The 24,227-nt window shown below is 37.4% G+C and overlaps 1 pseudogene; it reads left to right on the top strand.

Annotated features, from left to right (window-relative positions):
• Positions 1 to 6,761: 6,761 nt before the first annotated feature.
• Positions 6,762 to 24,227, top strand: part of LOC140838909 (putative MO25-like protein At5g47540) — a 50,939-nt pseudogene continuing 33,473 nt past the window's right edge.

Raw genomic sequence — 24,227 nt, 5'->3', positions numbered from 1 at the left:
ATCTACCTCTAGCACTCATAGGCTCTCGCTGTCCCTCACGACTAGGACACTGTCTCGCCAGATGACCAACACCGCCACACTCAAAATAGGTGATCTCGGTCTGTGTACACTCTCTGATCAGATGAGGTGCCCCACAACGAAAACATCTCACTGCTCTGGACTCCCCTCTCTGCCCCTGAACAGACTGAGAACTGCCCCCACGACTCTCAACACGTCGTGAATCAAATCGGCGCTTCCCAGATGAGGATGAAGAAGATGAACCCTTCTGATATTTAAAAGACTGTCCCTGTGGTCGCAATGACTCACTAGTCGGCTCTGATAATCGTCCATGAGCCCCATACTCCTGCATCACCAACTCAGCCATCTCTGCCCTCGTCACTGCATCCTCAAATGATATCGGGTTATTTGATTGCACACGATCAAATAACTCTAACTTCAACCCTTTCAAGAAGTGCCTCATCTTAGCATGAACATTTGTAGCAATATGTGGCACATATTTCAGCAATGCAGAATACCGAGACTCATACTCAGCAACAGACATATTGCCCTGTCTCAAATCCTCGAATTCTCTCTCTTTCTTCTGTCTAGCTGCTATAGAAAAATACTTATCAAGATAACGAGCCCGAAACACATCCGAATCAACAGTATGGCCCTGAGCTCTCAATCCGGCCTCAGTCGTCTGCCACCACAATAATACATTCTGCGAAAGCTGAAATGTAGCCAATCGTAACCAAGCAGACCTAGCACATGGAGCGGTAACAAATATCTGCTTTATCCTCTCAATCCACTCCTCTGCTCGCTCGCCAGTCTCAGAGCTATCAAATCTCGGTGGAAGATAACTGCTAAACTGTGCCAAAGTCAACTCACCAGGCAATAAAGGCTGATCTGCAGGTGCCTGTCCTATAGGAGGAGGTTGTAATGGATTCATCTGTCCAAACCCACTGTCAACCTCTTCCGTTTCCTCGTGTGGATGTACCTGTTCTCTAGCTGCCATCACTGGAAATCAAATTGTTAATCATAACATTTAACAATTACAATCGAGTAACCATCATCACACCTTTCGCACGAAAGTACACGCAACTAAAGAACAATCAATCACATCGAGAAATCATCAATAACAAGTCAAATGCACAGACACACGCAGATAATATCGTCATCCAACTCCCCTCATCACAAACCCAAATCCTAACCATCCTAGACATCTAACATATGCTCTGATACCACCAATGTGGCGCCCCAAACCTCGCCACGTAATCATACAACATGTGACGTCATATGCATAAAAATTTTCTTTTCGACGACGTCATAATATAATGCATATACGACAAAATAGTGCAATCACCACACTATCTACGTCAGTGTAGCAGAAACAGTATAATAAATACATACACACATAACTCAAATAATACAATAAACTATACTGTCTCTATCTACTATCAACTACAGAACTGTTTGACTAGACACACCTAATCCTTCACCACTATCATGTCTCACAGTATAGTCCTGTAACCTGCCCAACAGAAACAGCCCCAAAGGGTGAGCATACACAACAATCATCATCGTAATACATAACAGTTATATTATCAACAATATAAAATATAACTGGAATGATAACAGAAATACTCCCTTTGCTGTCTCTGGACATGTAATGCCCGAGAATTATAGAATTGATAAACCAAGATTATTAATCTTCATTAACGTGAGACTCGGAAGATATGAGAACGCATGACATGCAATGAGGGAAGAAAAGACATGAGAAATAGGGATTTGCAAGACCGCACCCGCGCTCAGAATAGGAGTGCACCCGCGGTCATGAAATTGTGGATTTTTGCAAGAAAGGCCGAAGCCACACCGCACCCGCGGTGCATTGACAGAAAGTTGGCAAAATTTTATTCGAAGCAAGACCGCACCCGCGGTGGTGTGACCGCACCCGCGGTAAGAACAAAACTGCACCCGCGGTCATCATTTTTGAAAAATAAAAACCATGCCGAAGCATGAGCGCACCCGCGGTCTGGACATGAGCGCACCCGCGGTGCTGCATGCGAGAAAGCCACCTTTGCTTCTTATAATGACACGTGGCGAAGTATATATATATATAAGCCTGCTGAATCATTCTTCTTATTTCAGCAACTGAGAACCGAGAACATCCTTAGAAATTCCTCAAGTTCTTCAAGGTTTTGGGGTAAGATTTCTTAAGAATTAGCAATCCGATCTTTATACCGAATAGAGATTCTTGTTCCTTGCTTCAAGGGCTACAAGAGAATATATGTTTCACTCAGTTTCTGCATGATTTGAGATATTGATATTGGGAAATTGTATTATGCTTGTAGATATATGTTCTTGAAGTTATTGGTACCGTAGAAATACAATTGGATCGAAGAACGGATATTGTATACTATTGTTACAGTTTTTCAGAATGTTTGTATATGAGATTATGTATATTTTGAGATGTTATGAGGTAGATTATGTTGTTTATGAATTGAGGATGATTTTGAAGTTGAGATTGATGCATTGTTGAGATACTGATTATTGATAGATTGATCGGTATTTAGAAATCATGTCGTTATGCCGATGAACTTGTACCGAGAATGATTATTGAAGTGTATAAGATTTGCCTTGAGTAGTATGTTGATATGATATTGCTCTATATTGCCAATTCAGATTGATATGGATCAGATTCAGTATTGATTGATATTGATCAGATTCAGTAGTGATTGAGATTGTATTGTGATATCGATGATATGAATTAGATTGTATCTTGTTTAGACATTGATCAGATTATGTACTGATTTGAGTATTAATCAGAACAGATTATGTATTGAGTTATTCACTGATACAGCGTATTCGATAATGTCATTTCAGATTGGATATGGACATATTTGAATACAGGTCATCGTCTTCGTCAGATCAGGAAGACAAAGGTATAATTCATGTGATATTCGGGAAGATACAACTCAAATAAGATCCCATTTGAGTTTCCCAACAAAATCACATACTAGAATTATTGTTGTTTATTTTATGATATGATTTTGATGTGGTTATAGATGTTATATTCATATCTTTTGAGAAGATTATACTTTGTTTACAGATTGTTATTCATTGCATTTAAGATAGGGAGTCTTGACAGAACAGTCAAACTTCTAGACGTTCGGTGATATCACAGCTTAGGGGAAGATCAGTCTCCTATTGTAGATGTGGATACAGATCAGGCCGAAGTCTAGGAATAAGACGTACAGTCACCCCGATTGGGAGGGTAGGTGATAGATCGTCTTAATCACACCGGGATCCTTAGAGTTATAGTTGAGTCAAGTCTAGACATGATTTGACTAGAACTGCATGCGTTTATGGATGTGGTTTCATAGACTATGAAACCCATTTTTATTGCTTTCAGTCATGATAGCATGTTTTTATGATTTGATTTGAATAGCATGTTTAGCTGATTTGAGTTGCATGCTTATTTTTGAGTTGATTTCACAGATTATGAAATCTATTGTTTTTATGTTTATTCATGATAGAATATTTCATGATTTACTTTATGTATATGCATGTTTATCATGTTTTATACTGGGATTTATTCTCACCGGAGTATCTGGCTGTTGTCTTGTTTTGTATGTGTGCATGACAACAGGTGGCACAAGATCGGGGTCAGAAGATGATGAGAGAAGACGAGTTAGCGTGGTGATTCCGGACTTATTGTAGACTTGGTTTAATACTTGAAATTTAGTAATTGAACCCTAGATTAGTTTGAGGGAATGATGTACATTATTGTACCTTTATACTGAAGTGTATTTGATACTGAGATGTATGTTATTTAGATTCCATTACCTTCCGCATTTTAAAAGAAAAATTTTTAGACCCTGTTTTATCTTAATTGATAACTAAATCCCAAAGATGATTAAGAAGATGATTAGCGTCCGGGTCCCCACAGGACAATCAGCCAACGACAACCTCAACAACATCACAATGCAACAATAACATCGACGATACGTCGCACCCCAACTCCGGCGACAACAATATCGTCAAACGAACAACAACATCGACGACACGTCGCACCCCAACACCGCCGACAGCAATATCGTCGAACGAACAACAACATCCACGATACGTCGCACCCCAACTCCGGCGACAGCAATATCGTTGAACAACAACATCAATGTGGCAACATCAACGAGACGTCTCCCAACAACGATAGTCAACAATATCAACAATAATAAATAACAACAAATATAATATCAAATCACCCAATTTCGGTGATTTATCATCGTTCAACGCAATAGTATTCATCAATACTAAACAATAACAACATATGCTCGTACGTCAACACGTACCTGATAATCGAGTATATATAAAATCTGGCTATTTCTTTGATCCCGAGGCTTGTGACGTATCTAAATAATTCAACAACAATTATCAGATCATTGTCAACGTATCAACACAGCCATAACAGCCTCAATATATCACATCAAATAGCTCAACAACCATTAATTCAACAAAATATAAAACTCGATTATAAATTCTTATCGTTCAACAATTTAATATTCTGGTGTATTTAATTCACAATACTACCATTAAATACACCATAATTAATTAACTTCAAATAATAGGCTATTTTACAACATCCGTCAAATTACGAAAACTTTTATATCAACGTGTAGCCTATACTTCGTAGACTCCGAATATATAATCAGAATTAATAACAACTGACAAACAACTCACCAATTTCAATTCAACGATTAAAATCCCTAATTATAATAAATTGGGAATAGTTCAGAATAACACCATTATAATCTTCTCTACTTCGTTAAAATCATACACTATACAACAATCTTCAATTTCAGTATGATTTAACAATTTATCGGATTTATTCCAAAAATCGACGAATTTCAAACATCACCAAAACTATATAATTTATACCTCAAATCGAAGAACTCGTGTCAACGATTCCAGAACTGAAGTCGGCTCGTCGATTGGATAAACCGATAAATCGCACGATTGAAACGAAACATCGAAATCCTATTCTGTACTTTCTCTCACCTCTACAGTAGTAAGAATGAAAGATTCATTCTTTCATTTCACGTAAGTCCATATTTATCTTTTCTTTTTTTATATTATATTATATAATATAATATAATATAATATAATATTTAACATTTTTAACACCAGTATATCTTTTTGGACAAGTTAAACGATCAAATTTTCCAAAACTCAAAACATGAAACTTCTATATTTTTGAGTTCTCTACGTTATATCCAAATTTCAAATCATTTGGATTTCATATGACCGAAATATGTCATATTTCTCTCTTTAAAAATCATTAATTACTTAGTAATATCATATTACTAAATCAACAACTTGTGATATTTACTTCAGGCATTACACTTTTGAACTCTGTTTTACTACTTATTTACTTATCGATTATTTTGCTATTAATTGCTATCTGCTTATTGTTATGATTGTTGTTCTTCTTATTTACTAACATCTAGGTTTTTGCATCACCACGAAGGGGGAAATTGTTAGACTTAATTTAATTGTGGTGATGAGAGTCCAAACCAGTAGGCTGTAATAGCTAAATCAGAAGACAGTATAAAAGTAGAAGCCCTCGTATCGCTTTAACAAAAGCAGAACTCGACTTAGAAAACTTGAAGCAGAACATAGCTTTAAAAGCAGAACTTAGCTTAAGCAGAAGTAACTTAACATATTTTACTTGATCGTTACAGTCTTAAAAGTTACCATTACTTTACCTAGTACTAGCATAAATTACATCATTAATGGTGTATAAAGACATTTAACGCTCCTTACTAGTTTTGGTATGAAACAAGACAGATTACTCTGAAGTTTTCCGGAAGACCCTTTTTAGGTATTAAAGCTGATTTTACTCAGGAGCCTCAAAAACTGTTTTTTATTATAGATGTTGGACTCAAGTTTTCTATATATATAGAGGTCAATCCTTTATAGAAAAAAACGTTATTATTATTATCAACGCAACGATTATTCCAACGCCAGTTTGAGCTATCATCAACTACTACTTATCTTCAAGCACAACATACGGAAAAGCAGCACACGCTTTATTCTAAATATCCAATATTTTGAGATATATTGTGCTGCTGCTGTTTCGTAATCTCTTCAAGCTAAACACTTTACTATATATTATTGAGAAGAGTTTGTAATCTGGAAAAGAGTCTTCTCCACAACTTTGTTGTAATAATTTACATCGTGTTGAGAAACTAAGAGTTTCAATAGGCGAAGGATACTGCTGAAGTGGGTGTGTACAAGTGTTGTACTGTAATAACCAAAGTCTTTTAGTGATACCTTGTGGAAACAGAAAAAGGGGAGATGTAGAATATTTTATCTTCGAACTTCCAGAAACAACCACTGTTCTATTGCCTACTGTTTTATTGTTTTCACCCCATACCATCAGATCGTTTCTGCACTTATTATTGTGATCTGCTGGTTATACATTCGAACAAGAAAAACTATAATATCTCTAACAGGATTCTAGCACCCTTTGCAGAAACGTCAAACAAAGGAACGAGTTTATTCACCCCCCTCTAAACTCCATATCGATCCCCAACAAAGTAAAAGTAGCCTAATTGAACATAAATAAGTATGTCGCATGCTCACGCCCATTAATTATCACATCATGAAATTCATGAATTTTTTAAAGTAATATAAGCCATATTAAATACCTCAATATTTTCTACCACAATCTTACAATATATATAAAACCCAAGAATATAGGAGATAATATTAGGACTCCCGAATCCTACGAATCTATAATCAAGTGTCTCGCATTTCGACAGGAGTAAGACTCGAATTCTTCAAGATTAATACTGAACCCAGAATCCTTACATCGGATCGCTCGATCTCCCAATTCTGTCCTTTCTCCCTCCATTCTATATAAAATGTTCCTACCCACAAACCTTTTTTTTCCAATTCACCCGTCGTTTTCAATCTTCATACGTAAAACTCCGACAGAAAAAAGGGAGAAACATCGTTCGTTTTCTGTCAAAGAGATACGTACATGATGTCGGCGGAAGAGAATGATCAGCCTTTGAGGAGGTCTCGTTCTTCGTTGAATTTCAAGAAGCTCGTTCCCAAGCTTTTACGTAGCGGTTCCATGAAAAACCTCTTTAAACCCAAGAAACATCGGACTCCTGCCGATGTCTTACGTCGAACCAGGGAATTGCTCTTGTACCTCGATTCGGGGGGCTAACGCTGGCAGGTGTAAACGAGGTGAAAAGGTGGTTTTTGTAACATGCCCTGCCTGCGTTGAAGACTGTTATTGCCATGGTTCGCTGTCGCGATCGCGGATATCGGAACGGATGCTATGGTTCCAGTTACAATGAAATTTCGCGAAACGGGTATTTAAAAAAATATTAAAAATTTATAAAAATTAAAAATTTTGGAAAAAATTTAGAAATATAAAAATATTATTTAAATAGATTATTTGATGTAAATAAGACATTTAAATATTTTTAAAATTTTATTAACAATTTATTGGACACAAATTGCATTATTTGTACTAGAAAGCAAAGACACGTGCATTATTAAATCCGTCGCTTATTAGAATTTGCGACGGTTTTATGAAATATCGTGGCTAAATTTAGCGACGGTTTTTATTTAACCGTCGCCGTTTTTAATTTGGCGACAGTTCTGTTCAAACCGTTGCTAACTATAGCGACGGTTTTAATAAACCCGTCGCCGATGTTAAATCGGCGACGGTTCTACATACATAAAACCATCACTATTAGCAACAGTTCAAAACAAAACCGTCGCGAATTGCGTTCTGGTTCCACCCCGCAACTTCATCAAGGTTGCTGATGTTCCGGTTCCGAAACGTCCGTTCCGACCGTTCCGTTCCCGTTTCGGCGAACCATGCATGTGGTCCCGTTTTTTATTACATAAATAAAAATAATTTCTTTAGTTTGGAATTCTAATGTTTTGAGGTTTGAATTGATTTCATGGTAGGATGGTGTTAATTTAAAAAGGTGTATCATTAACTTTTGTTCCTTTTTTTATGTTCTCTTTTTCCATTCAATTAATTCCTCGTAACAAAAATGCGAAGCTAAAGTTGCAGCTATTTAGAAAAGGATTCAGAATTCAGATATTGTCTTTGGAATTTGAACAGAAATTTGAATAGAGAACAGTCTTGTTTCTTGATCTACCTTTATGGTTTGTATTTTTTAGTTTCGAATCTCCTCGTAAATTTCAGGCTTTAAATTTTAGTTGGAACTGTTAGATGCACTGATCAGGGAGCAGAAGGGATTCTTTACGTCGTCTAAGATTCACAACTTGTTGCCGAAGCTTGTGCACAATTGACTCAAGAGTTCTTTAGTGATGACACCCTGCGACTCCTCATTTCGTGTCTCCCTAAATTTTACTTTGAGGCAAGCACAATTATTTAATATTGTATTTCTTCTGAATTTTCCTTAAAAACTTTCGAAAGAGATTGAATGTACACTACTTTGTTGTTGAACATAAAAAATGTCAAGACGTATTTTCTTTATAGACTCGCACAGATGCCGCTCAAATTGTTGCGAATCTTCAAAGACAGCAGGTTCAGTCGCGATTGATTGCTTCTGATTACTAGGAAGCCAATCTTGATCTTATGGATCAGTTGATAACTAGGTGAGCTCTTTGTTGGATCTCGGTTTTCTTGTACCATAAAACAATGGAAGTTTAAATAATTTTCTCTTATTTTGATGATCAAAATATATTTGTATTATTGTTTGTGGTATTCAAATATGAGAAGATAAGCAAATAGAAATCAAAGGAACGGCTTTGTAGAGGCAAGTGTTGAACACTTTCTTCTTAAGAAGAATTTGCCCATCACAATGTGCTAGAGGTTTGTGGCAACCTTTTCCCAAGATTCAACTACAACTCTTGAATAATGAGCACTCAAATATTCAAGTTCTATCACAAGGAAATGAAGAAACTCTCTCTTGTTGAAGAAGGAAGAAGAAGTAGATGCAAAGAGATGATACGTTGTGTATGTTATGTTTGATTTTCAAAATATCAAACATATAATGATTTTCATGTGAAAAGACATGATCTTTCATTCATAGGGATGTCCCTTGGCCATTGTAACTGATCACAAGCATCAAACAATGCCAAAGGAATGAAAAAATGTCAGAAAAATGCAGAAAAACTCGAAGGGACGCGTCTGTGCGCGCAGGAGCACACGCTCGCTCGCACACTGCTGAGCAGCGCTCGGCAGGCGCGCGCAGAAACGCGCACGGGTGCACCACATGCGTGCAGATCCGCGCGCAGGTGCACGCCTGCTACTGTTCATGCGCAACTTTTTTTTCCCGATTTTCGTCCCTTACATGTTCCGACTACTCGTTTTAAGTTCGTTCAACATTTGATGAACTTGTTCTCGAGTTTTATTCAGAACCATCGAACATAATATTCTTTCATTAAGCTTCGTTCTTCGTTTAAAATTTTTCCAATCAAACACATTGTTTTATTTGCTTAATTCTCATTCATTAAGCATCAAAATTCCAATATGTTTGAGCACTCGTATGATTTTATGATTAAACATTCATAGGGAATTTAGTAATATACCTTTAGTGAATTAATTCACTTAGCTCCAACTAATCCGGTATAGGCGGATATAGCTCTTGATGAATTCCCTACGAACTTTCTTCAAGAACTCCTTGCTTCAATCCTTTTATCAAGTCCACAACTGGAAAATTTGTTCCTCTTCCAAATAGCACTAGAATAATTGAAAGAAATTTTGCGTAGAGATTAATTAAAACGAGAGATGGCTCAAAAATCCTTGAAGTTAATCAAGGTGATGGCCAATTATTTGAGAGAAAAGGTGGAGGTGAATTTCGAACATCACAATGGGATGGAGGCTAGGGTTTTTCGAAAAATTATGAATGAATTGTGTTTAACCCTAAGTCTAATACACATATATATATATAAGCTTAGGGTCTATTGATTAAACAAAATACTTAATGAGCTTAATCAATTAATTATTCTTGTCCAACTAGTTTAATTTATTAATCTTTTAAAGTCCAATTAAGAACGTTAATAATATGTATATTGGTCTTGTATTTCTACAAACCTATTACACATATACCCATTACATTTAATTTAAATCCCTTATATATTCAACATTTGAATTTAATATTTAAATTATAAATTCAACTCCTTGAATTTATCTCCTCCAAAATTTAATATTTAATAAACTCAACTTTTGAGTTTAATAAATTAAACCATCAAATTTTATAAATTCAACTCTTTGAATTTATTCTCTTCAAATTTCGTAAATTCAACTTCTTGAATTTACTATCTCATAAATTCAACTCCTTGATTTTATTTTGTCAAAATTTCATTATCATAAAATTTCATTGTCATAAATTCAACTCCTTGAATTTACTATATCATAATATAAATTCAACTCCTTGAATATATTCTCTCTACGAGAACAAATGATCCAGTGCTTGTGTGACCCTCAATGGTTCAGGGATACAGCTAGCAGTGGGTTCACAACTATTTGTGATTCAGGACATAATCTTTTATTCGGGCTTACCCTAATTGCCCCATTCTATGTATCAACAATTGATCATGTGAATGTCAGAAATCATATTTCTGATTAAACCCATCAAATCATGGTAAAAGCGTCTAGTAGCATCGTCCCATGATTCTTTAGGTATCACTGATAGTGCCTGCAAGAACCAGTCGATTATGATTAACGTACAGTACGGTCCCTTCATCTCATATATCCCGATCGAATCTGCAACCATTGATTCATCAAAGGTTGCATAATAATTCGATAACTACGTGATACATATAAATAGTGGCATCATATATACTATTGGAGAACTCCTTCTCTAACGTACATCTCATAATATGTTCAGAGATTCCACGCAGTATTATTCCATCAGATCACATAGGATATCCGAACCGATAGGTGAGCGGTGAATCCCCAACTACAATGCACTGGCTCCTACATGTGTCACAACTGTACCCAATCTCGCCACCTGATGACTCTCCTGGAGCCGATAAACGAGTCAAAGCACAGCCCTAGCATTTAGAGCCTTAGTGTTGTCTCGGGTCGTAAGGGCTAATGGAGTACAATCATAACCACGAACTTATCCTCTCAATGAATGATAACCACTTGGAAAGTCCGATGGAGGGTTGTTCGGTATAATCATCGTATGACTACCCATCTGCACGTTGCCCTTACCAAGAAACACGGTACACAACATCACAAATGCTTGTCTGAGCTGAAGCGACCTTTATCCATGTTTTAGGCAGTTGAATCGACTAGGAACGAATTTAGATCATACAGTGTTTACAGAAGAGTTTCAACATCGAATTACGATTCATTTTTATAATCAGATCTTTATCTATGCTGTTAACATGGGTATACAGATAAAGAAATAAAAAACCATGAAATAATGAATTATATTAAAATAAAGATTATTTATTACAACTGAGTCGATAAAATCCCTAGCCAACAGTTGGCTTACAGGGCATCAACTCTAACAATCTCCCACTTGCCCTAGAGCCAACTGCCCATAAACTTTAATCCCATTGCTTCGCGATGCTTCTCAAAAAAATGGTCCTAGCAAGGGCTATGTAAGTGGATCAGCAAAATTTTCTACAGAAGGGACTCTTTCGACTGATATATCCATTCTCACAATCTCTCGAATGATGTAGAATTTTCTCTGTACATGTTTGGATCGCTGATGAGGCCTTGGATCCTTTGCTTGCGCAACGCCACCAGAGTTTTCACAGTACACTGGGATTGGATCAACTCCATTAGAAATAACGCCCAACTCTTGGAAAAAATTCCTCATCCAAACTACCTCTTTGTCTTCAGCAAATGCGAAAATGTATTTAGCTTCAGTGGTAGGATCCGCAACGGTGTCTTGCTTAAAACTTTTCCAAGAGACAACCGCACCATTAAGCATGAATACAAAGCCAGAGGTCGATTTCGAATCATCTATGTCTCATTGGAATCTAGAATAAATGTAGCCTTCCAATTTCAATTTTCCACCCCGTTAGACTATGAAAAATTTCTTAGTCCTTCTCAAGTACGTAAGAATATCTTTCACGGCCTTCCAATGCATTGGACCAGGGTTCGCCTAATATCAGCTTGTAACACTTATAGGGTAAGCAACATCAGGACGTGTCGATACCATACCATACATGATACTACCAGTGGCTGACGCATATGAAATACGTGTCATCATCTCTATCTCTTCATCAGTTTTGGGACACATGGATTTAGATAGAGTAATACCATGAAACATTGGTAAGTATCATCTCTTGGACTCTTCCATAGAGAATCGACTCAGAATGATATCGATATAAGTGGCTTGGGTGAGTCCCAGCATCCTCTTTGATCTATCTCTATAGATTTGTATTCCCAATACATATGATGCTTCACCCATATCTTTCATGGAGAATTTACTTGCTAACCATATTTTAGTTGATTGTAGTAATCCTACATCATTCCCAATGAGTAGGATATCATCAACATAAAGTATTTGGAATGTCACTGCACTCCCACTAACTTTCTTGTACACACATGGTTCCTCAAAATTCTTAGCAAAACCAAATTCTTTGATAGTGCTATCAGATCTGAGGTTCCAACTCCTTAAAGCCTCCTTGAGACAATATATTGATCTATGAAGTTTTCATACCTAATGCTCACTTCATAATGATGTGTATCCCTCAGGTTGAGACATATAAATTTCTTCTTTGATGTCTCCATTGAGAAATGCAGTCTTTACATCAATTTGCAATATTTCATATTCATACCATGCTGCTATGGCTAGTAGTATTCTAATGGACTTAAACATAGCAACTGGTGAAAAATTTTCCTCATAGTCAATTCATTGCCTTTGAGTATAACCTTTTGCAACTAGTCTTGCTTTGAAGGTCAATACCTTCCCATCCACCCCAAGCTTTCTTTTGTAGATCCATTTCCATCCTATGGGAACGATTCCCTCAGGTGGATCCACCAATGTCCATACTTTGTTTGAATACATAGAGTTCATTCAAACTGCTTGGATTCAAGCCATTTGGTTGAATTAGCATCAGATATTGCTTATTTGAAATTCATTGGATCGTATCCAACACAATGCTCATCATGTCTTTGATCATGAAGAAGCGTATATCTTGCAGGTAGCTTGTACTTCAACTACTGTGTAATGCCCGAGAATTTAATTAACGTAATCTGAGATGATTTGTTGATTATGACTTGATGTAATTATAGCCGGGCCAGTTCGAGATCAAATTGGAAAAAATTATGAGGGACACAAGATTTGGGCCGAATGTCATTCGCCCGGGCGGGAGTTTATGACCGCCCGAGCGAGAGGGTTTAATGGTAGAAAGCCGAGAGTCCTTCGCCCGGGCGGCACTTTTTGTCCGCCCGAGCGCGCATGTAGAATTGTGAGGGCCGAGAGTGCTTCGCCCTAGCGGTAAGTTTTGACCGCCCTAGCGAGAAACGTGCAACTTGAAAGGTGAGCCACTTGGCTTGATGCATGCTACGGATGTATATATATATATATATATATATATATATATATATATATATATATATATATATACTTACATGCAATAGTTTATCGGAAGGAAATCGACAAGCTTGGGGGAAAGCTTTGTTCTTTTTCTTCAAAATCAATTTGCGAGTAAACCGTCTATCTGAATTGAAATCCAACTTCGGTACTGTGTTCCTATCAAAGCAGGCTTCATCTGGACGTAAGTTTTGTTACGTTTAGACAAGATTTGAATTTATGATATTGTCAGAATTGAATATGATTCAGATATGGTGTTTTTACTACCGTAGATATTGTAGAATCGAAGTCAGATTTAGAAACAGATTGTTTAGAGAATTGTTATGAATTTTAGAGTTGATTTGATTGAGATTGCTATCAGAATTATGCTGTTATTCATTTTCAAGTGTACAGATACTGAAGTTATAGATTGTACTGAGATTTATTAGGAATTCTGGTAGTGTAATTGTGATGTTAAGACTGACGGGGTTACAAGACTGTAGTGTTATGCCGTCTAAACATCAGTTGGTACAGATTGATCAGATTCAGTATTGGTTTCTGTTATCTCGTGATATTGTTGATGTGATCAGATTTTGTACTGAATTGGGTATTGATCAGAACAGATTGTGTTTTGAGCTACACATTGATACAGTGTATTTGTTATTGTCGTTTCAGATCAGGGATGAACAAATTCGACTTCGAGACTTCGTCTTCATCAGACGGGGACGACAAAGGTATAATTCATGTGATATTCGGGACGCATAACTCAAATTAGATTAATTTGAGTTTCCCAATAAAATCACATACTAGATTATTGTTTATATTGTTATCTGATTATGCTTTGATTATAGAATCTGTATTCAAGCAGGTAAGATAATTGTGATATTCAGTTATGAATATGATTATGCTTTGTTTACAGATTGTTATTCATTGCAGTTAAGATAGGAAAGTCTTTGACAGGCATTGTCAAATATCTAGACGTTTCGGTGTATCTCAGCATAGGAGTAGGTATTACTCTTATTGCCGCCGTTGATACAGCTCAGACCGAAGTCTAGGAATGAGACGTTCATTACCCCGATTGGAGGGTAGGTAGTGACGTCTTATTCACACCGGGATCCCTAGAGTTCTAGTCGAGTCAAGTCTAGACGTGATTTGATTAGGACTGCATGCTTATATGGATGTGGTTCCTAGATCATAGGACCCATCATTATTGCTTCCAATTGTGCTAGCATGTTTTTATGATTTAGATTGGTTATATGCATGGTTGGTTGATTTGAAGTGCATGCTTGTTGTGTGATTAGATTTCATAGCTTATGAAATCTAATGTTTCGATTTTATTCGTAACAGCATGTTTCATGAATTATTTTATGTATATACATGTTTACCATGTTTTATACTGGGATTTATTCTCACCGGAGTTATCCGGCTGTTGTCTTGTTTTGTATGTGTGCATGACAACAGGTGGGGCAGGATCAGGGTCGAGATGATGATGAGAGAAGACGAGTTAGCGTGGTGATTCCGGACTTACAGTAGACTTGGTTTTATTACTTGACGTTAGTAGTGGAACTTTAGATTAGATTATTGTACTTTTAATACTGAAATGTATTTTATACAGATATGTGTAGTATTTAGATTCCATTACCTTCCGCTATTGTATATTAAAAAGAAAAATTTTTAGACCCTGTTTTATCTTAATTGATAATTAAATCCCAACAATGATTAAGAAAATGATTAGCGTCCGGGTCCCCACAACAGGTGGTATCAGAGCCATAAGGTTCCTAGAGCTGATAGTTCCTTTAGCTATAGATTCTTTAGCGATAGATCTTCTAGAGATAGAAAAGATTGAGCGGGGTAGATGAATTTTCTTTCTTTCCTTGCATGTGTGTGCTGGCATGAGCTGGATTTTCATGTTGATTGACATTGTGATGCTAGCATGAGATTATGTGTTATTGCTTTAAGTTACATGTTTATCTGATTATGTGAGTTGAATTGGTATTATGTATTCTTAAATATGAATCAGATCGGATTCATGACCAGCAGTAAGATGGTCAGGAAAAGATTTGAAACAGATTGGTGGTATGGATTACTGATGTTTTTGGTAATCAGATATAGCTCCCCGCAGAATTCCAGAAAAAGGCAGTACATCATATGATCAGACAGGTAGGTCAGAACCTAAGATAGATGGGGCAGAGATTCAGATGGAAACACAGTTTCAGAGGTTTCAGTCGTTTCAGCCGCCGGTTCTGAAGGGAAATGAGACGCCAGCAGATTGTGAGAAGTGGCTTGAAGAAATAGAAATGTTATTTGAATTTCTAAATTTCACAGATGAGTGTAGAATTAGGCTTATTGAGAACCAATTGCATGAGACTGCCAGGAGATGGTGGTTACTCACCAAAGGAGCTTTAGAGCAGAGTCGTTCAGTGATTACGTGGAAGACTTTCAAGTTTGAGTTTTATCAAAGATTTTTCTCCGGGTCATATAGAGAGGACAGAAGTGCAGAATTTGCAAACCTGAGACAAGGCCAGATGAGTATTGAAGAGTACTTGGCACATTTCTTCACACTTCTACGTTTTGCTCCTCTTGTGGCTAGAAATGATGATGCTATTTCTAGTCAGTTCATTCAGGGATTGAATCCAGAAGTACGTACATTGGTGAATGTGAAGCAATCAAGTAGTTTTGCTGATACTTTGAATAGAGCCAAAAGAGCGGAAACGGTTCTGACAGGACAACAGGAAGTGTTGTATGATCTTCCAACTCCGAATCCACAGCAACTGCCTTCTAGAGTCGAGATTGGCAGCAGCAGTGATATAAAGAAAGAACCATTGAAAGCTCAAAAGAAACCGTTCAAGAAAGTAGGAAATGTTTCTTCTAGTTCCAGTGGTTCCAGCCCGAGCTATACAGGAGTATACTGTAGGATTTGCGGAGGGAGACATTCCTCAGAGCAATGCAAAGGAGTGCTTGGGAAGTGCAATATCTGTAAGCAGACGGGACACTTTGCTAAAGTTTGTCCTCAGAAACATTTTCGAAGATCTTAAAGAGCACAGTCATTGGTGACCATGACAGAAAAACAGACCCAGTAGTTACAACAGGTATCATTCTTTATGATTATATTCCAGATGTATTGATGTATATTAATGCATTCTTCATGAGTATATGTGATTGAGTAGCATGGTGATATGCTATATTTATGGGGTCTGGTTGTGCTGTAGTATTGATTTCCTTACTGTTTGGAGGAATATGTTGATATCAGAGATTTCTGTGTCATGTTATATACTACAGTAGAATGAAACCGGGATTGGGCTAGATTATGATGTACTTGTGTTATATGATTTCGATCTCAGTATGGATATGTACTGCTAAACAAGTACAGAAATATTGTAGCATGTGTTCTGGAAATAGTTGATAAATGAGGATTCTAGATCTAGAATTCCTTAGATCATTGTACTGTTCTTGACTCGATTAGTACAGAAAGGAATAGATAGTATCCTTATGTATTCAGTAGATCCACTGAAATCGAGTCTAGCAGTAACACATGGGCTAGTAATCTAATAGTTGACTGGTGTTGGCCTAGATAGGATGTCAGATGTGTTTTATATCAGAATGAACTGAAAGAATTGACAGATTAAGGTATGGGCTGAAGAATCCAGTTGATTACATATTTCTCTTGAAGACATTTCAGTTCTGTTTCTAGATTGGCAGATTATGTGTTCAAGGGTAGTCTGAAGAATAATGCTTGTTATCTCTATGATTTATTGATATATTGGCAGCATTCAATTGATTATATTGAATATTTGAAGACCTGGGTTAAATATTTCGAGAATTGTGATTATTGTATACAGCACTGGGTCAGGTATGAATCCGGTATGCAGTTACTGATACAGGTTTTCATTCAGACTATGCGGTATCAGAAATGTCAGCATTAGCAGAATGTCAGATATGTCAGAACCAGATTATCTTCTTCTGATTTTCTTTTTCTTGTATTGCTTTATGTCTGCTAAGTATTGTTATGATTCTAAATCAGTATTTGAGACATCTTATATTGGTTGGGAGTATATTCTATTTGCAGATGAGATATAGCAGTTGATCTGGGCAGTATGAAGATTAGTCAGCCAGCCAGAATCTATTATGTTATGAGTTTTCTTAAACTCACTAGATCTGTATAGGTTCTTTCTATTCAGAATTTGATGTTATTGGGAGTCAGTGTGTGATGCAGACTAGTGTAAACAGTTCAGAAATGTAATCAGAATGTTCAGAACTGTATTTTGTTGATCAGATCAGTATAACAGCTATGTAATTTGTGTTTTGTATAAGACCGATTATCGTGTTATATCAGAAGGTTTCAAATTGTTACAGCTTTTGGTATTGATAGTCAGAGCCGAATACCAGGTAGGTATTTCTTCGTTCTTTTATGTTATTAACTGATCTTGTACAGCATTAGTTCGAATCTGAAGTCACAGGTAGTGTCAGAACTGCACTGGGGTGGATTCAGGTTTCATTCAGCTATTTCAGAATGTAAGATATTCGAACAGATAATGTGGCATAGATAGATGAGATCAGTTGGGACAGCAAATTATGTTGTAAGATTGGTAGAAATGGTACTGATATGTTTGAATTGAGAACAAAAGAAGCCAGAAAGATATGAATCAGAAGATGATTACCGATTTAGTATATTTCTGAATAAGAAAATGTGAGTATGGCTTTCGGGATAAAAGTACCGTCAATTCTACAGCCTATGATATGATATGATTATGATTGACAGAATATTCAATCTATATCTATCAGTTTGTACCAGATTACGTACAAACAGAACCAGATGACATAGATCAATGTCAAAGGAATTGTCAGATTTACTAGAATGCTGCATTAGATGATATCAGATTGTGATTTGGATGGAGCGGTAATTGTGACGGAAATATCATGAGTTCTCCCTCGCAGAGTTGTTACAGATGGACAGGTAGTCAGCGTGTAGTAACCAGATATTGGCGGATATGGGTAGAACTTTAGTACTAGATGTTAGTACTAGCTGTTATGAATGGTTGTCAGGGTATGACTTACGGTATGACCATAACTATCCAGCTAGATTAGAATGAATAGATGTAAGAAACCAATGTCGGATGATGACGATTGGTAGTGGGAGCCGAAGATGGAATAGCAACTACAGGTGGTATTGCTTTGTTATAAATTGCAATTGGCGTATACAGGTGTTATATAGCCAGTAATATGGGATTGATTCGGCTAGTGAAATGAGTTTGGATGTTAAACTCTGTCATATATTTCTTCTGACAGATTTGGTTTGATGATTGGTGAGTTCGAGGACGAACTCAGATCTAAGAGGGGGAGAAATGTAATGCCCGAGAATTTAATTAACGTAATCTGAGATGATTTGTTGATTATGACTTGATGTAATTATAGCCGGGCCAGTTCGAGATCAAATTGGAAAAAATTATGAGGGACACAAGATTTGGGCCGAATGTCATTCGCCCGGGCGGGAGTTTATGACCGCCCGAGCGAGAGGGTTTAATGGTAGAAAGCCGAGAGTCCTTCGCCCGGGCGGCACTTTTTGTCCGCCCGAGCGCGCATGTAGAATTGTGAGGGCCGAGAGTGCTTCGCCCTAGCGGTAAGTTTTGACCGCCCTAGCGAGAAACGTGCAACTTGAAAGGTGAGCCACTTGGCTTGATGCATGCTACGGATGTATATATATATATATATATATATATATATATATACTTACATGCAATAGTTTATCGGAAGGAAATCGACAAGCTTGGGGGAAAGCTTTGTTCTTTTTCTTCAAAATCAATTTGCGAGTAAACCGTCTATCTGAATTGAAATCCAACTTCGGTACTGTGTTCCTATCAAAGCAGGCTTCATCTGGACGTAAGTTTTGTTACGTTTAGACAAGATTTGAATTTATGATATTGTCAGAATTGAATATGATTCAGATATGGTGTTTTTACTACCGTAGATATTGTAGAATCGAAGTCAGATTTAGAAACAGATTGTTTAGAGAATTGTTATGAATTTTAGAGTTGATTTGATTGAGATTGCTATCAGAATTATGCTGTTATTCATTTTCAAGTGTACAGATACTGAAGTTATAGATTGTACTGAGATTTATTAGGAATTCTGGTAGTGTAATTGTGATGTTAAGACTGACGGGGTTACAAGACTGTAGTGTTATGCCGTCTAAACATCAGTTGATACAGATTGATCAGATTCAGTATTGGTTTCTGTTATCTCGTGATATTGTTGATCTGATCAAATTTTGTACTGAATTGGGTATTGATCAGAACAGATTGTGTTTTGAGCTACACATTGATACAGTGTATTTGTTATTGTCGTTTCAGATCAGGGATGAACAAATTCGACTTCGAGACTTCGTCTTCATCAGACGGGGACGACAAAGGTATAATCCATGTGATATTCGGGACGCATAACTCAAATTAGATTAATTTGAGTTTCCCAATAAAATCACATACTAGATTATTGTTTATATTGTTATCTGATTATGCTTTGATTATAGAATCTGTATTCAAGCAGGTAAGATAATTGTGATATTCAGTTATGAATATGATTATGCTTTGTTTACAGATTGTTATTCATTGCAGTTAAGATAGGAAAGTCTTTGACAGGCATTGTCAAATATCTAGACGTTTCGGTGTATCTCAGCATAGGAGTAGGTATTACTCTTATTGCCGCCGTTGATACAGCTCAGACCGAAGTCTAGGAATGAGACGTTCATTACCCCGATTGGAGGGTAGGTAGTGACGTCTTATTCACACCGGGATCCCTAGAGTTCTAGTCGAGTCAAGTCTAGACGTGATTTGATTAGGACTGCATGCTTATATGGATGTGGTTCCTAGATCATAGGACCCATCATTATTGCTTCCAATTGTGCTAGCATGTTTTTATGATTTAGATTGGTTATATGCATGGTTGGTTGATTTGAAGTGCATGCCTGTTGTGTGATTAGATTTCATAGCTTATGAAATCTAATGTTTCGATTTTATTCGTAACAGCATGTTTCATGAATTATTTTATGTATATACATGTTTACCATGTTTTATACTGGGATTTATTCTCACCGGAGTTATCCGGCTGTTGTCTTGTTTTGTATGTGTGCATGACAACAGGTGGGGCAGGATCAGGGTCGAGATGACGATGAGAGAAGACGAGTTAGCGTGGTGATTCCGGACTTACAGTAGACTTGGTTTTATTACTTGACGTTAGTAGTGGAACTTTAGATTAGATTATTGTACTTTTAATACTGAAATGTATTTTATATAGATATGTGTAGTATTTAGATTCCATTACCTTCCGCTATTGTATATTAAAAAGAAAAATTTTTAGACCCTGTTTTATCTTAATTGATAATTAAATCCCAACAATGATTAAGAAAATGATTAGCGTCCGGGTCCCCACATACTGGTTGTTGGGGATTGGTTTAACTTCTATAGTTGAGGGAGTATCTTGAATTTCTTCAAGTTCTATCATTTTGCCCTTTTCTATCTAATACAAATTCTTTTTCCAAAAAGATGGCATTTCTTGAAACAAACACTTTTGCTTCATTGGGATGATAGATATAATATCCAACAAAATTCTTTGAAAATCCTACAAAGTAGATCTACTATCCAATTTGTCTCTCACTGTCTGCTTCACGTAAGCAGGACATCCCCATATTCTCATGTAAGAATACTTGGGAATTTTTCCCATCCATATAATGTTTTATTCACTGCTTTCGTATGGACATTTGTTAGGATCGGTTGATAGGTTGAGATGTGTTGTGGCACCCTGACCCGTAACATTAAAAATACGCAGCGGAAATAAAATTTTCTTTTAAAATATGGAAGGAGTTTCAAAATACATTTCATAAAAATGTTTACAAAATAATCACATGATCATTCAAATGACATACAAAATACAAAACAATCATTCTTATGATCATGTCCCAAAAAGATACAAAACAATCTTCCTTCCAACGGTGTATGCATATGACTCCCATCCACGATCACTGTCCTGGTCGGTCACTCTTATCTGCATCACATGAAAATAACTGAAATGAGTATAAAAACTCAGCAAGTGGAACTCTAACATAGCAATGATACAATATACTCTGTAAAACATGACTTTGAAATCATAAATACTATCAATTCTGAAACATGAATACTGTAGCAATAACTGTAGCAATAGCATATCAATAAGATAGCAATAAGATGGTATTCTCTTTTCTCTGGTTGGATTGATATCAATAGTATCTCTGTCTGTGGTTGCAAATATCCCATCGATATAAATCGATAACTGTGAGGGATAAAAGCCTATGGTCGTTGATCAACTAATTGCATGCAATGCTCTGACTATGATTAATCAATCCAATAAAACATTTGAACTCTGAATAGCATTTAAAACCGTCGTTTCACAATCTTATTTTCTCTTGTATTCCCTTTTAACAATAGTGAGATATACAATACCTCCAATAGATAGTCAATGGGAGCAATACATAACAATGAATCAATTGAAGGGAATATCACTTTGAAACCTTTAAAACACAATACATATAACATCATGTGAGCAAAGGAATGAAATTCCACTTACAAACCAATAGAACACCTCAAACTTAGCTCTTGGTACACCACCTACAACAATAATCCATAAACAACACCAATATCAAGTCTATATCCACAAACTCAAGTCAAATAATCCATTATACCAACAATAACAACACCCTATAACAACTCATCTCCAAAAACCATGATAGAATCGCACCAAAAACTTACCTAAGCTTCCTTATACCACGGAGAACGTCGATCTCAAGTCGGAAATCCAAATAACTCCAAGAATCAAAGGTAGGAAGCAAAAGAAATGGAGGAAAACCCTTGGTAGATGAGAGGAAATCTCGAAAAAGGTAGATAGGATAGGATAAGATATGGCCAACAACTCCAAAAAGTAGCTAGATAACTCGCCCATACTTACACCGCGGGTGCGGTCACACAAGCACCGCGGGTGCGCTATGCCTTCGGCCAACCAAAATAATTCCCATGCACGATGACCGCGGGTGCGGTGCTACAATTACCGCGGGTGCGGTCCTTGCACTGCCGCGGGTGCGGTGATGCCACGGCCTTCAAATTCCAAAATGATGAATAGTACACCGCGGGGGCACTCCTCTAAGAGCGCGGGTGCACTCAAGCCACGGCAATGAACAGTACTAAATCAACTAAAATCGATCCGAAACGCGGAAACGAACAATCAACACCAACTAACACCTCAATAAAATAATAACCAATAATACTATAGCCCAAAACACAACTCTAAACATCTAATCACATAACCCAAATAACATACGAAACTTAAATCGTACCGTACACCGGGCTCGGCTATTACAATCTCCCCTCCTTAGAGGAATTTCGTCCGCGAAATTGACGTCACTGCACGAACAACTCAGGATACTTCTCTCTCATCTCATCCTCTGGTTTCCACGTAGCCTCCTCGATCAAATGGTTCCTCCAAAGGACTTTAACGATGCCGATCTCTTTGTTCCTCAATACTCTAACTGTGCGATCCAAAATCTGAATCGGAATCTCTTGGTACGTCAAATTCGGCGTCAAATCCAATGGCTCATGCTGAAGAACATGGGAAGCATCTGTAATATACTTCCTGAGCATCGATACATGAAACACATTGTGAACTCTGTCAAGATCGGGCGGTAGGGCTAATCTGTAGGCTCTGTCACCGACTCTGTCCAAGATCTCAAAAGGGCCAATAAATCTCGGACTCAACTTGCCCTTCTTGCCAAATCTCATCACACCCTTGAGAGGTGCAATCTTCAGAAACACATGATCGCCAACCTCGAACTGCAAAGGCCTACGACGAACATCTGCATAGCTCTTCTGTCTGGACTGAGCAGTCTTCATCCTCTCTCTGATCACAGTAACAACATCGGCCGTCTGCTGGACCAACTCTGGTCCCAACATCTTTCTCTCTCCAACCTCATCCCAAAACAAAGGGGATCTGCACTTCCTGCCATAAAGTGCCTCATACGGTGCCATGCCAATCGACGCCTGGTAGCTATTGTTGTACGTGAACTCCACAAGTGGCAATTTAGAATCCCAGCTACCAAAATAATCAATAGTACAAGCTCTGAGCATATCCTCAAGAATCTGAATAACCCTCTCTGACTGACCGTCGCTCTGAGGGTGATAAGCTGTACTGAACGCTAACCGCGAACCCATAGCTCTGTGCAAACTCTTCCAAAACTCGGAGGTAAATCTGGGGTCACGATCAGAAACAATCGACACAGGCACACCATGAAGTCTAACAATCTCTGCAATATAATCCTCTGCATACTGGTTCATGGAATACGTCGTCTTGACTGGGAGAAAGTGCGCTGACTTGGTCAATCGATCAACGATGACCCAAATAGAATTATAACCTTTCTGCACTCTGGGAAGACCAGTCACGAAATCCATCGTAATATGCTCCCACTTCCACTGAGGAATCGGCAAAGATAGCAATGTCCCAGCAGGTCTCTGATGCTCAATCTTCACCTGCTGACAAGTAAGGCACTGAGAAATGAACAAAGCAATATCTTTCTTCATACCTGGCCACCAGTAGAGTCGACGAAGATCCTGATACATCTTCTACTGCCTGGATGAATCGAATATGGCGCAGTATGAGCCTCTGTCAAGACATCTCGCCGAATAACATCGCCAATAGGAA

Source organism: Primulina eburnea, chromosome 8, assembly GCF_022965805.1.
Source record: "Primulina eburnea isolate SZY01 chromosome 8, ASM2296580v1, whole genome shotgun sequence".
In the NCBI taxonomy this organism is placed as follows: Eukaryota; Viridiplantae; Streptophyta; class Magnoliopsida; order Lamiales; family Gesneriaceae; genus Primulina; species Primulina eburnea.
Note: the sequence above shows the minus strand (reverse complement) of the source record. Positions and strands in the feature narration are given on the sequence as shown.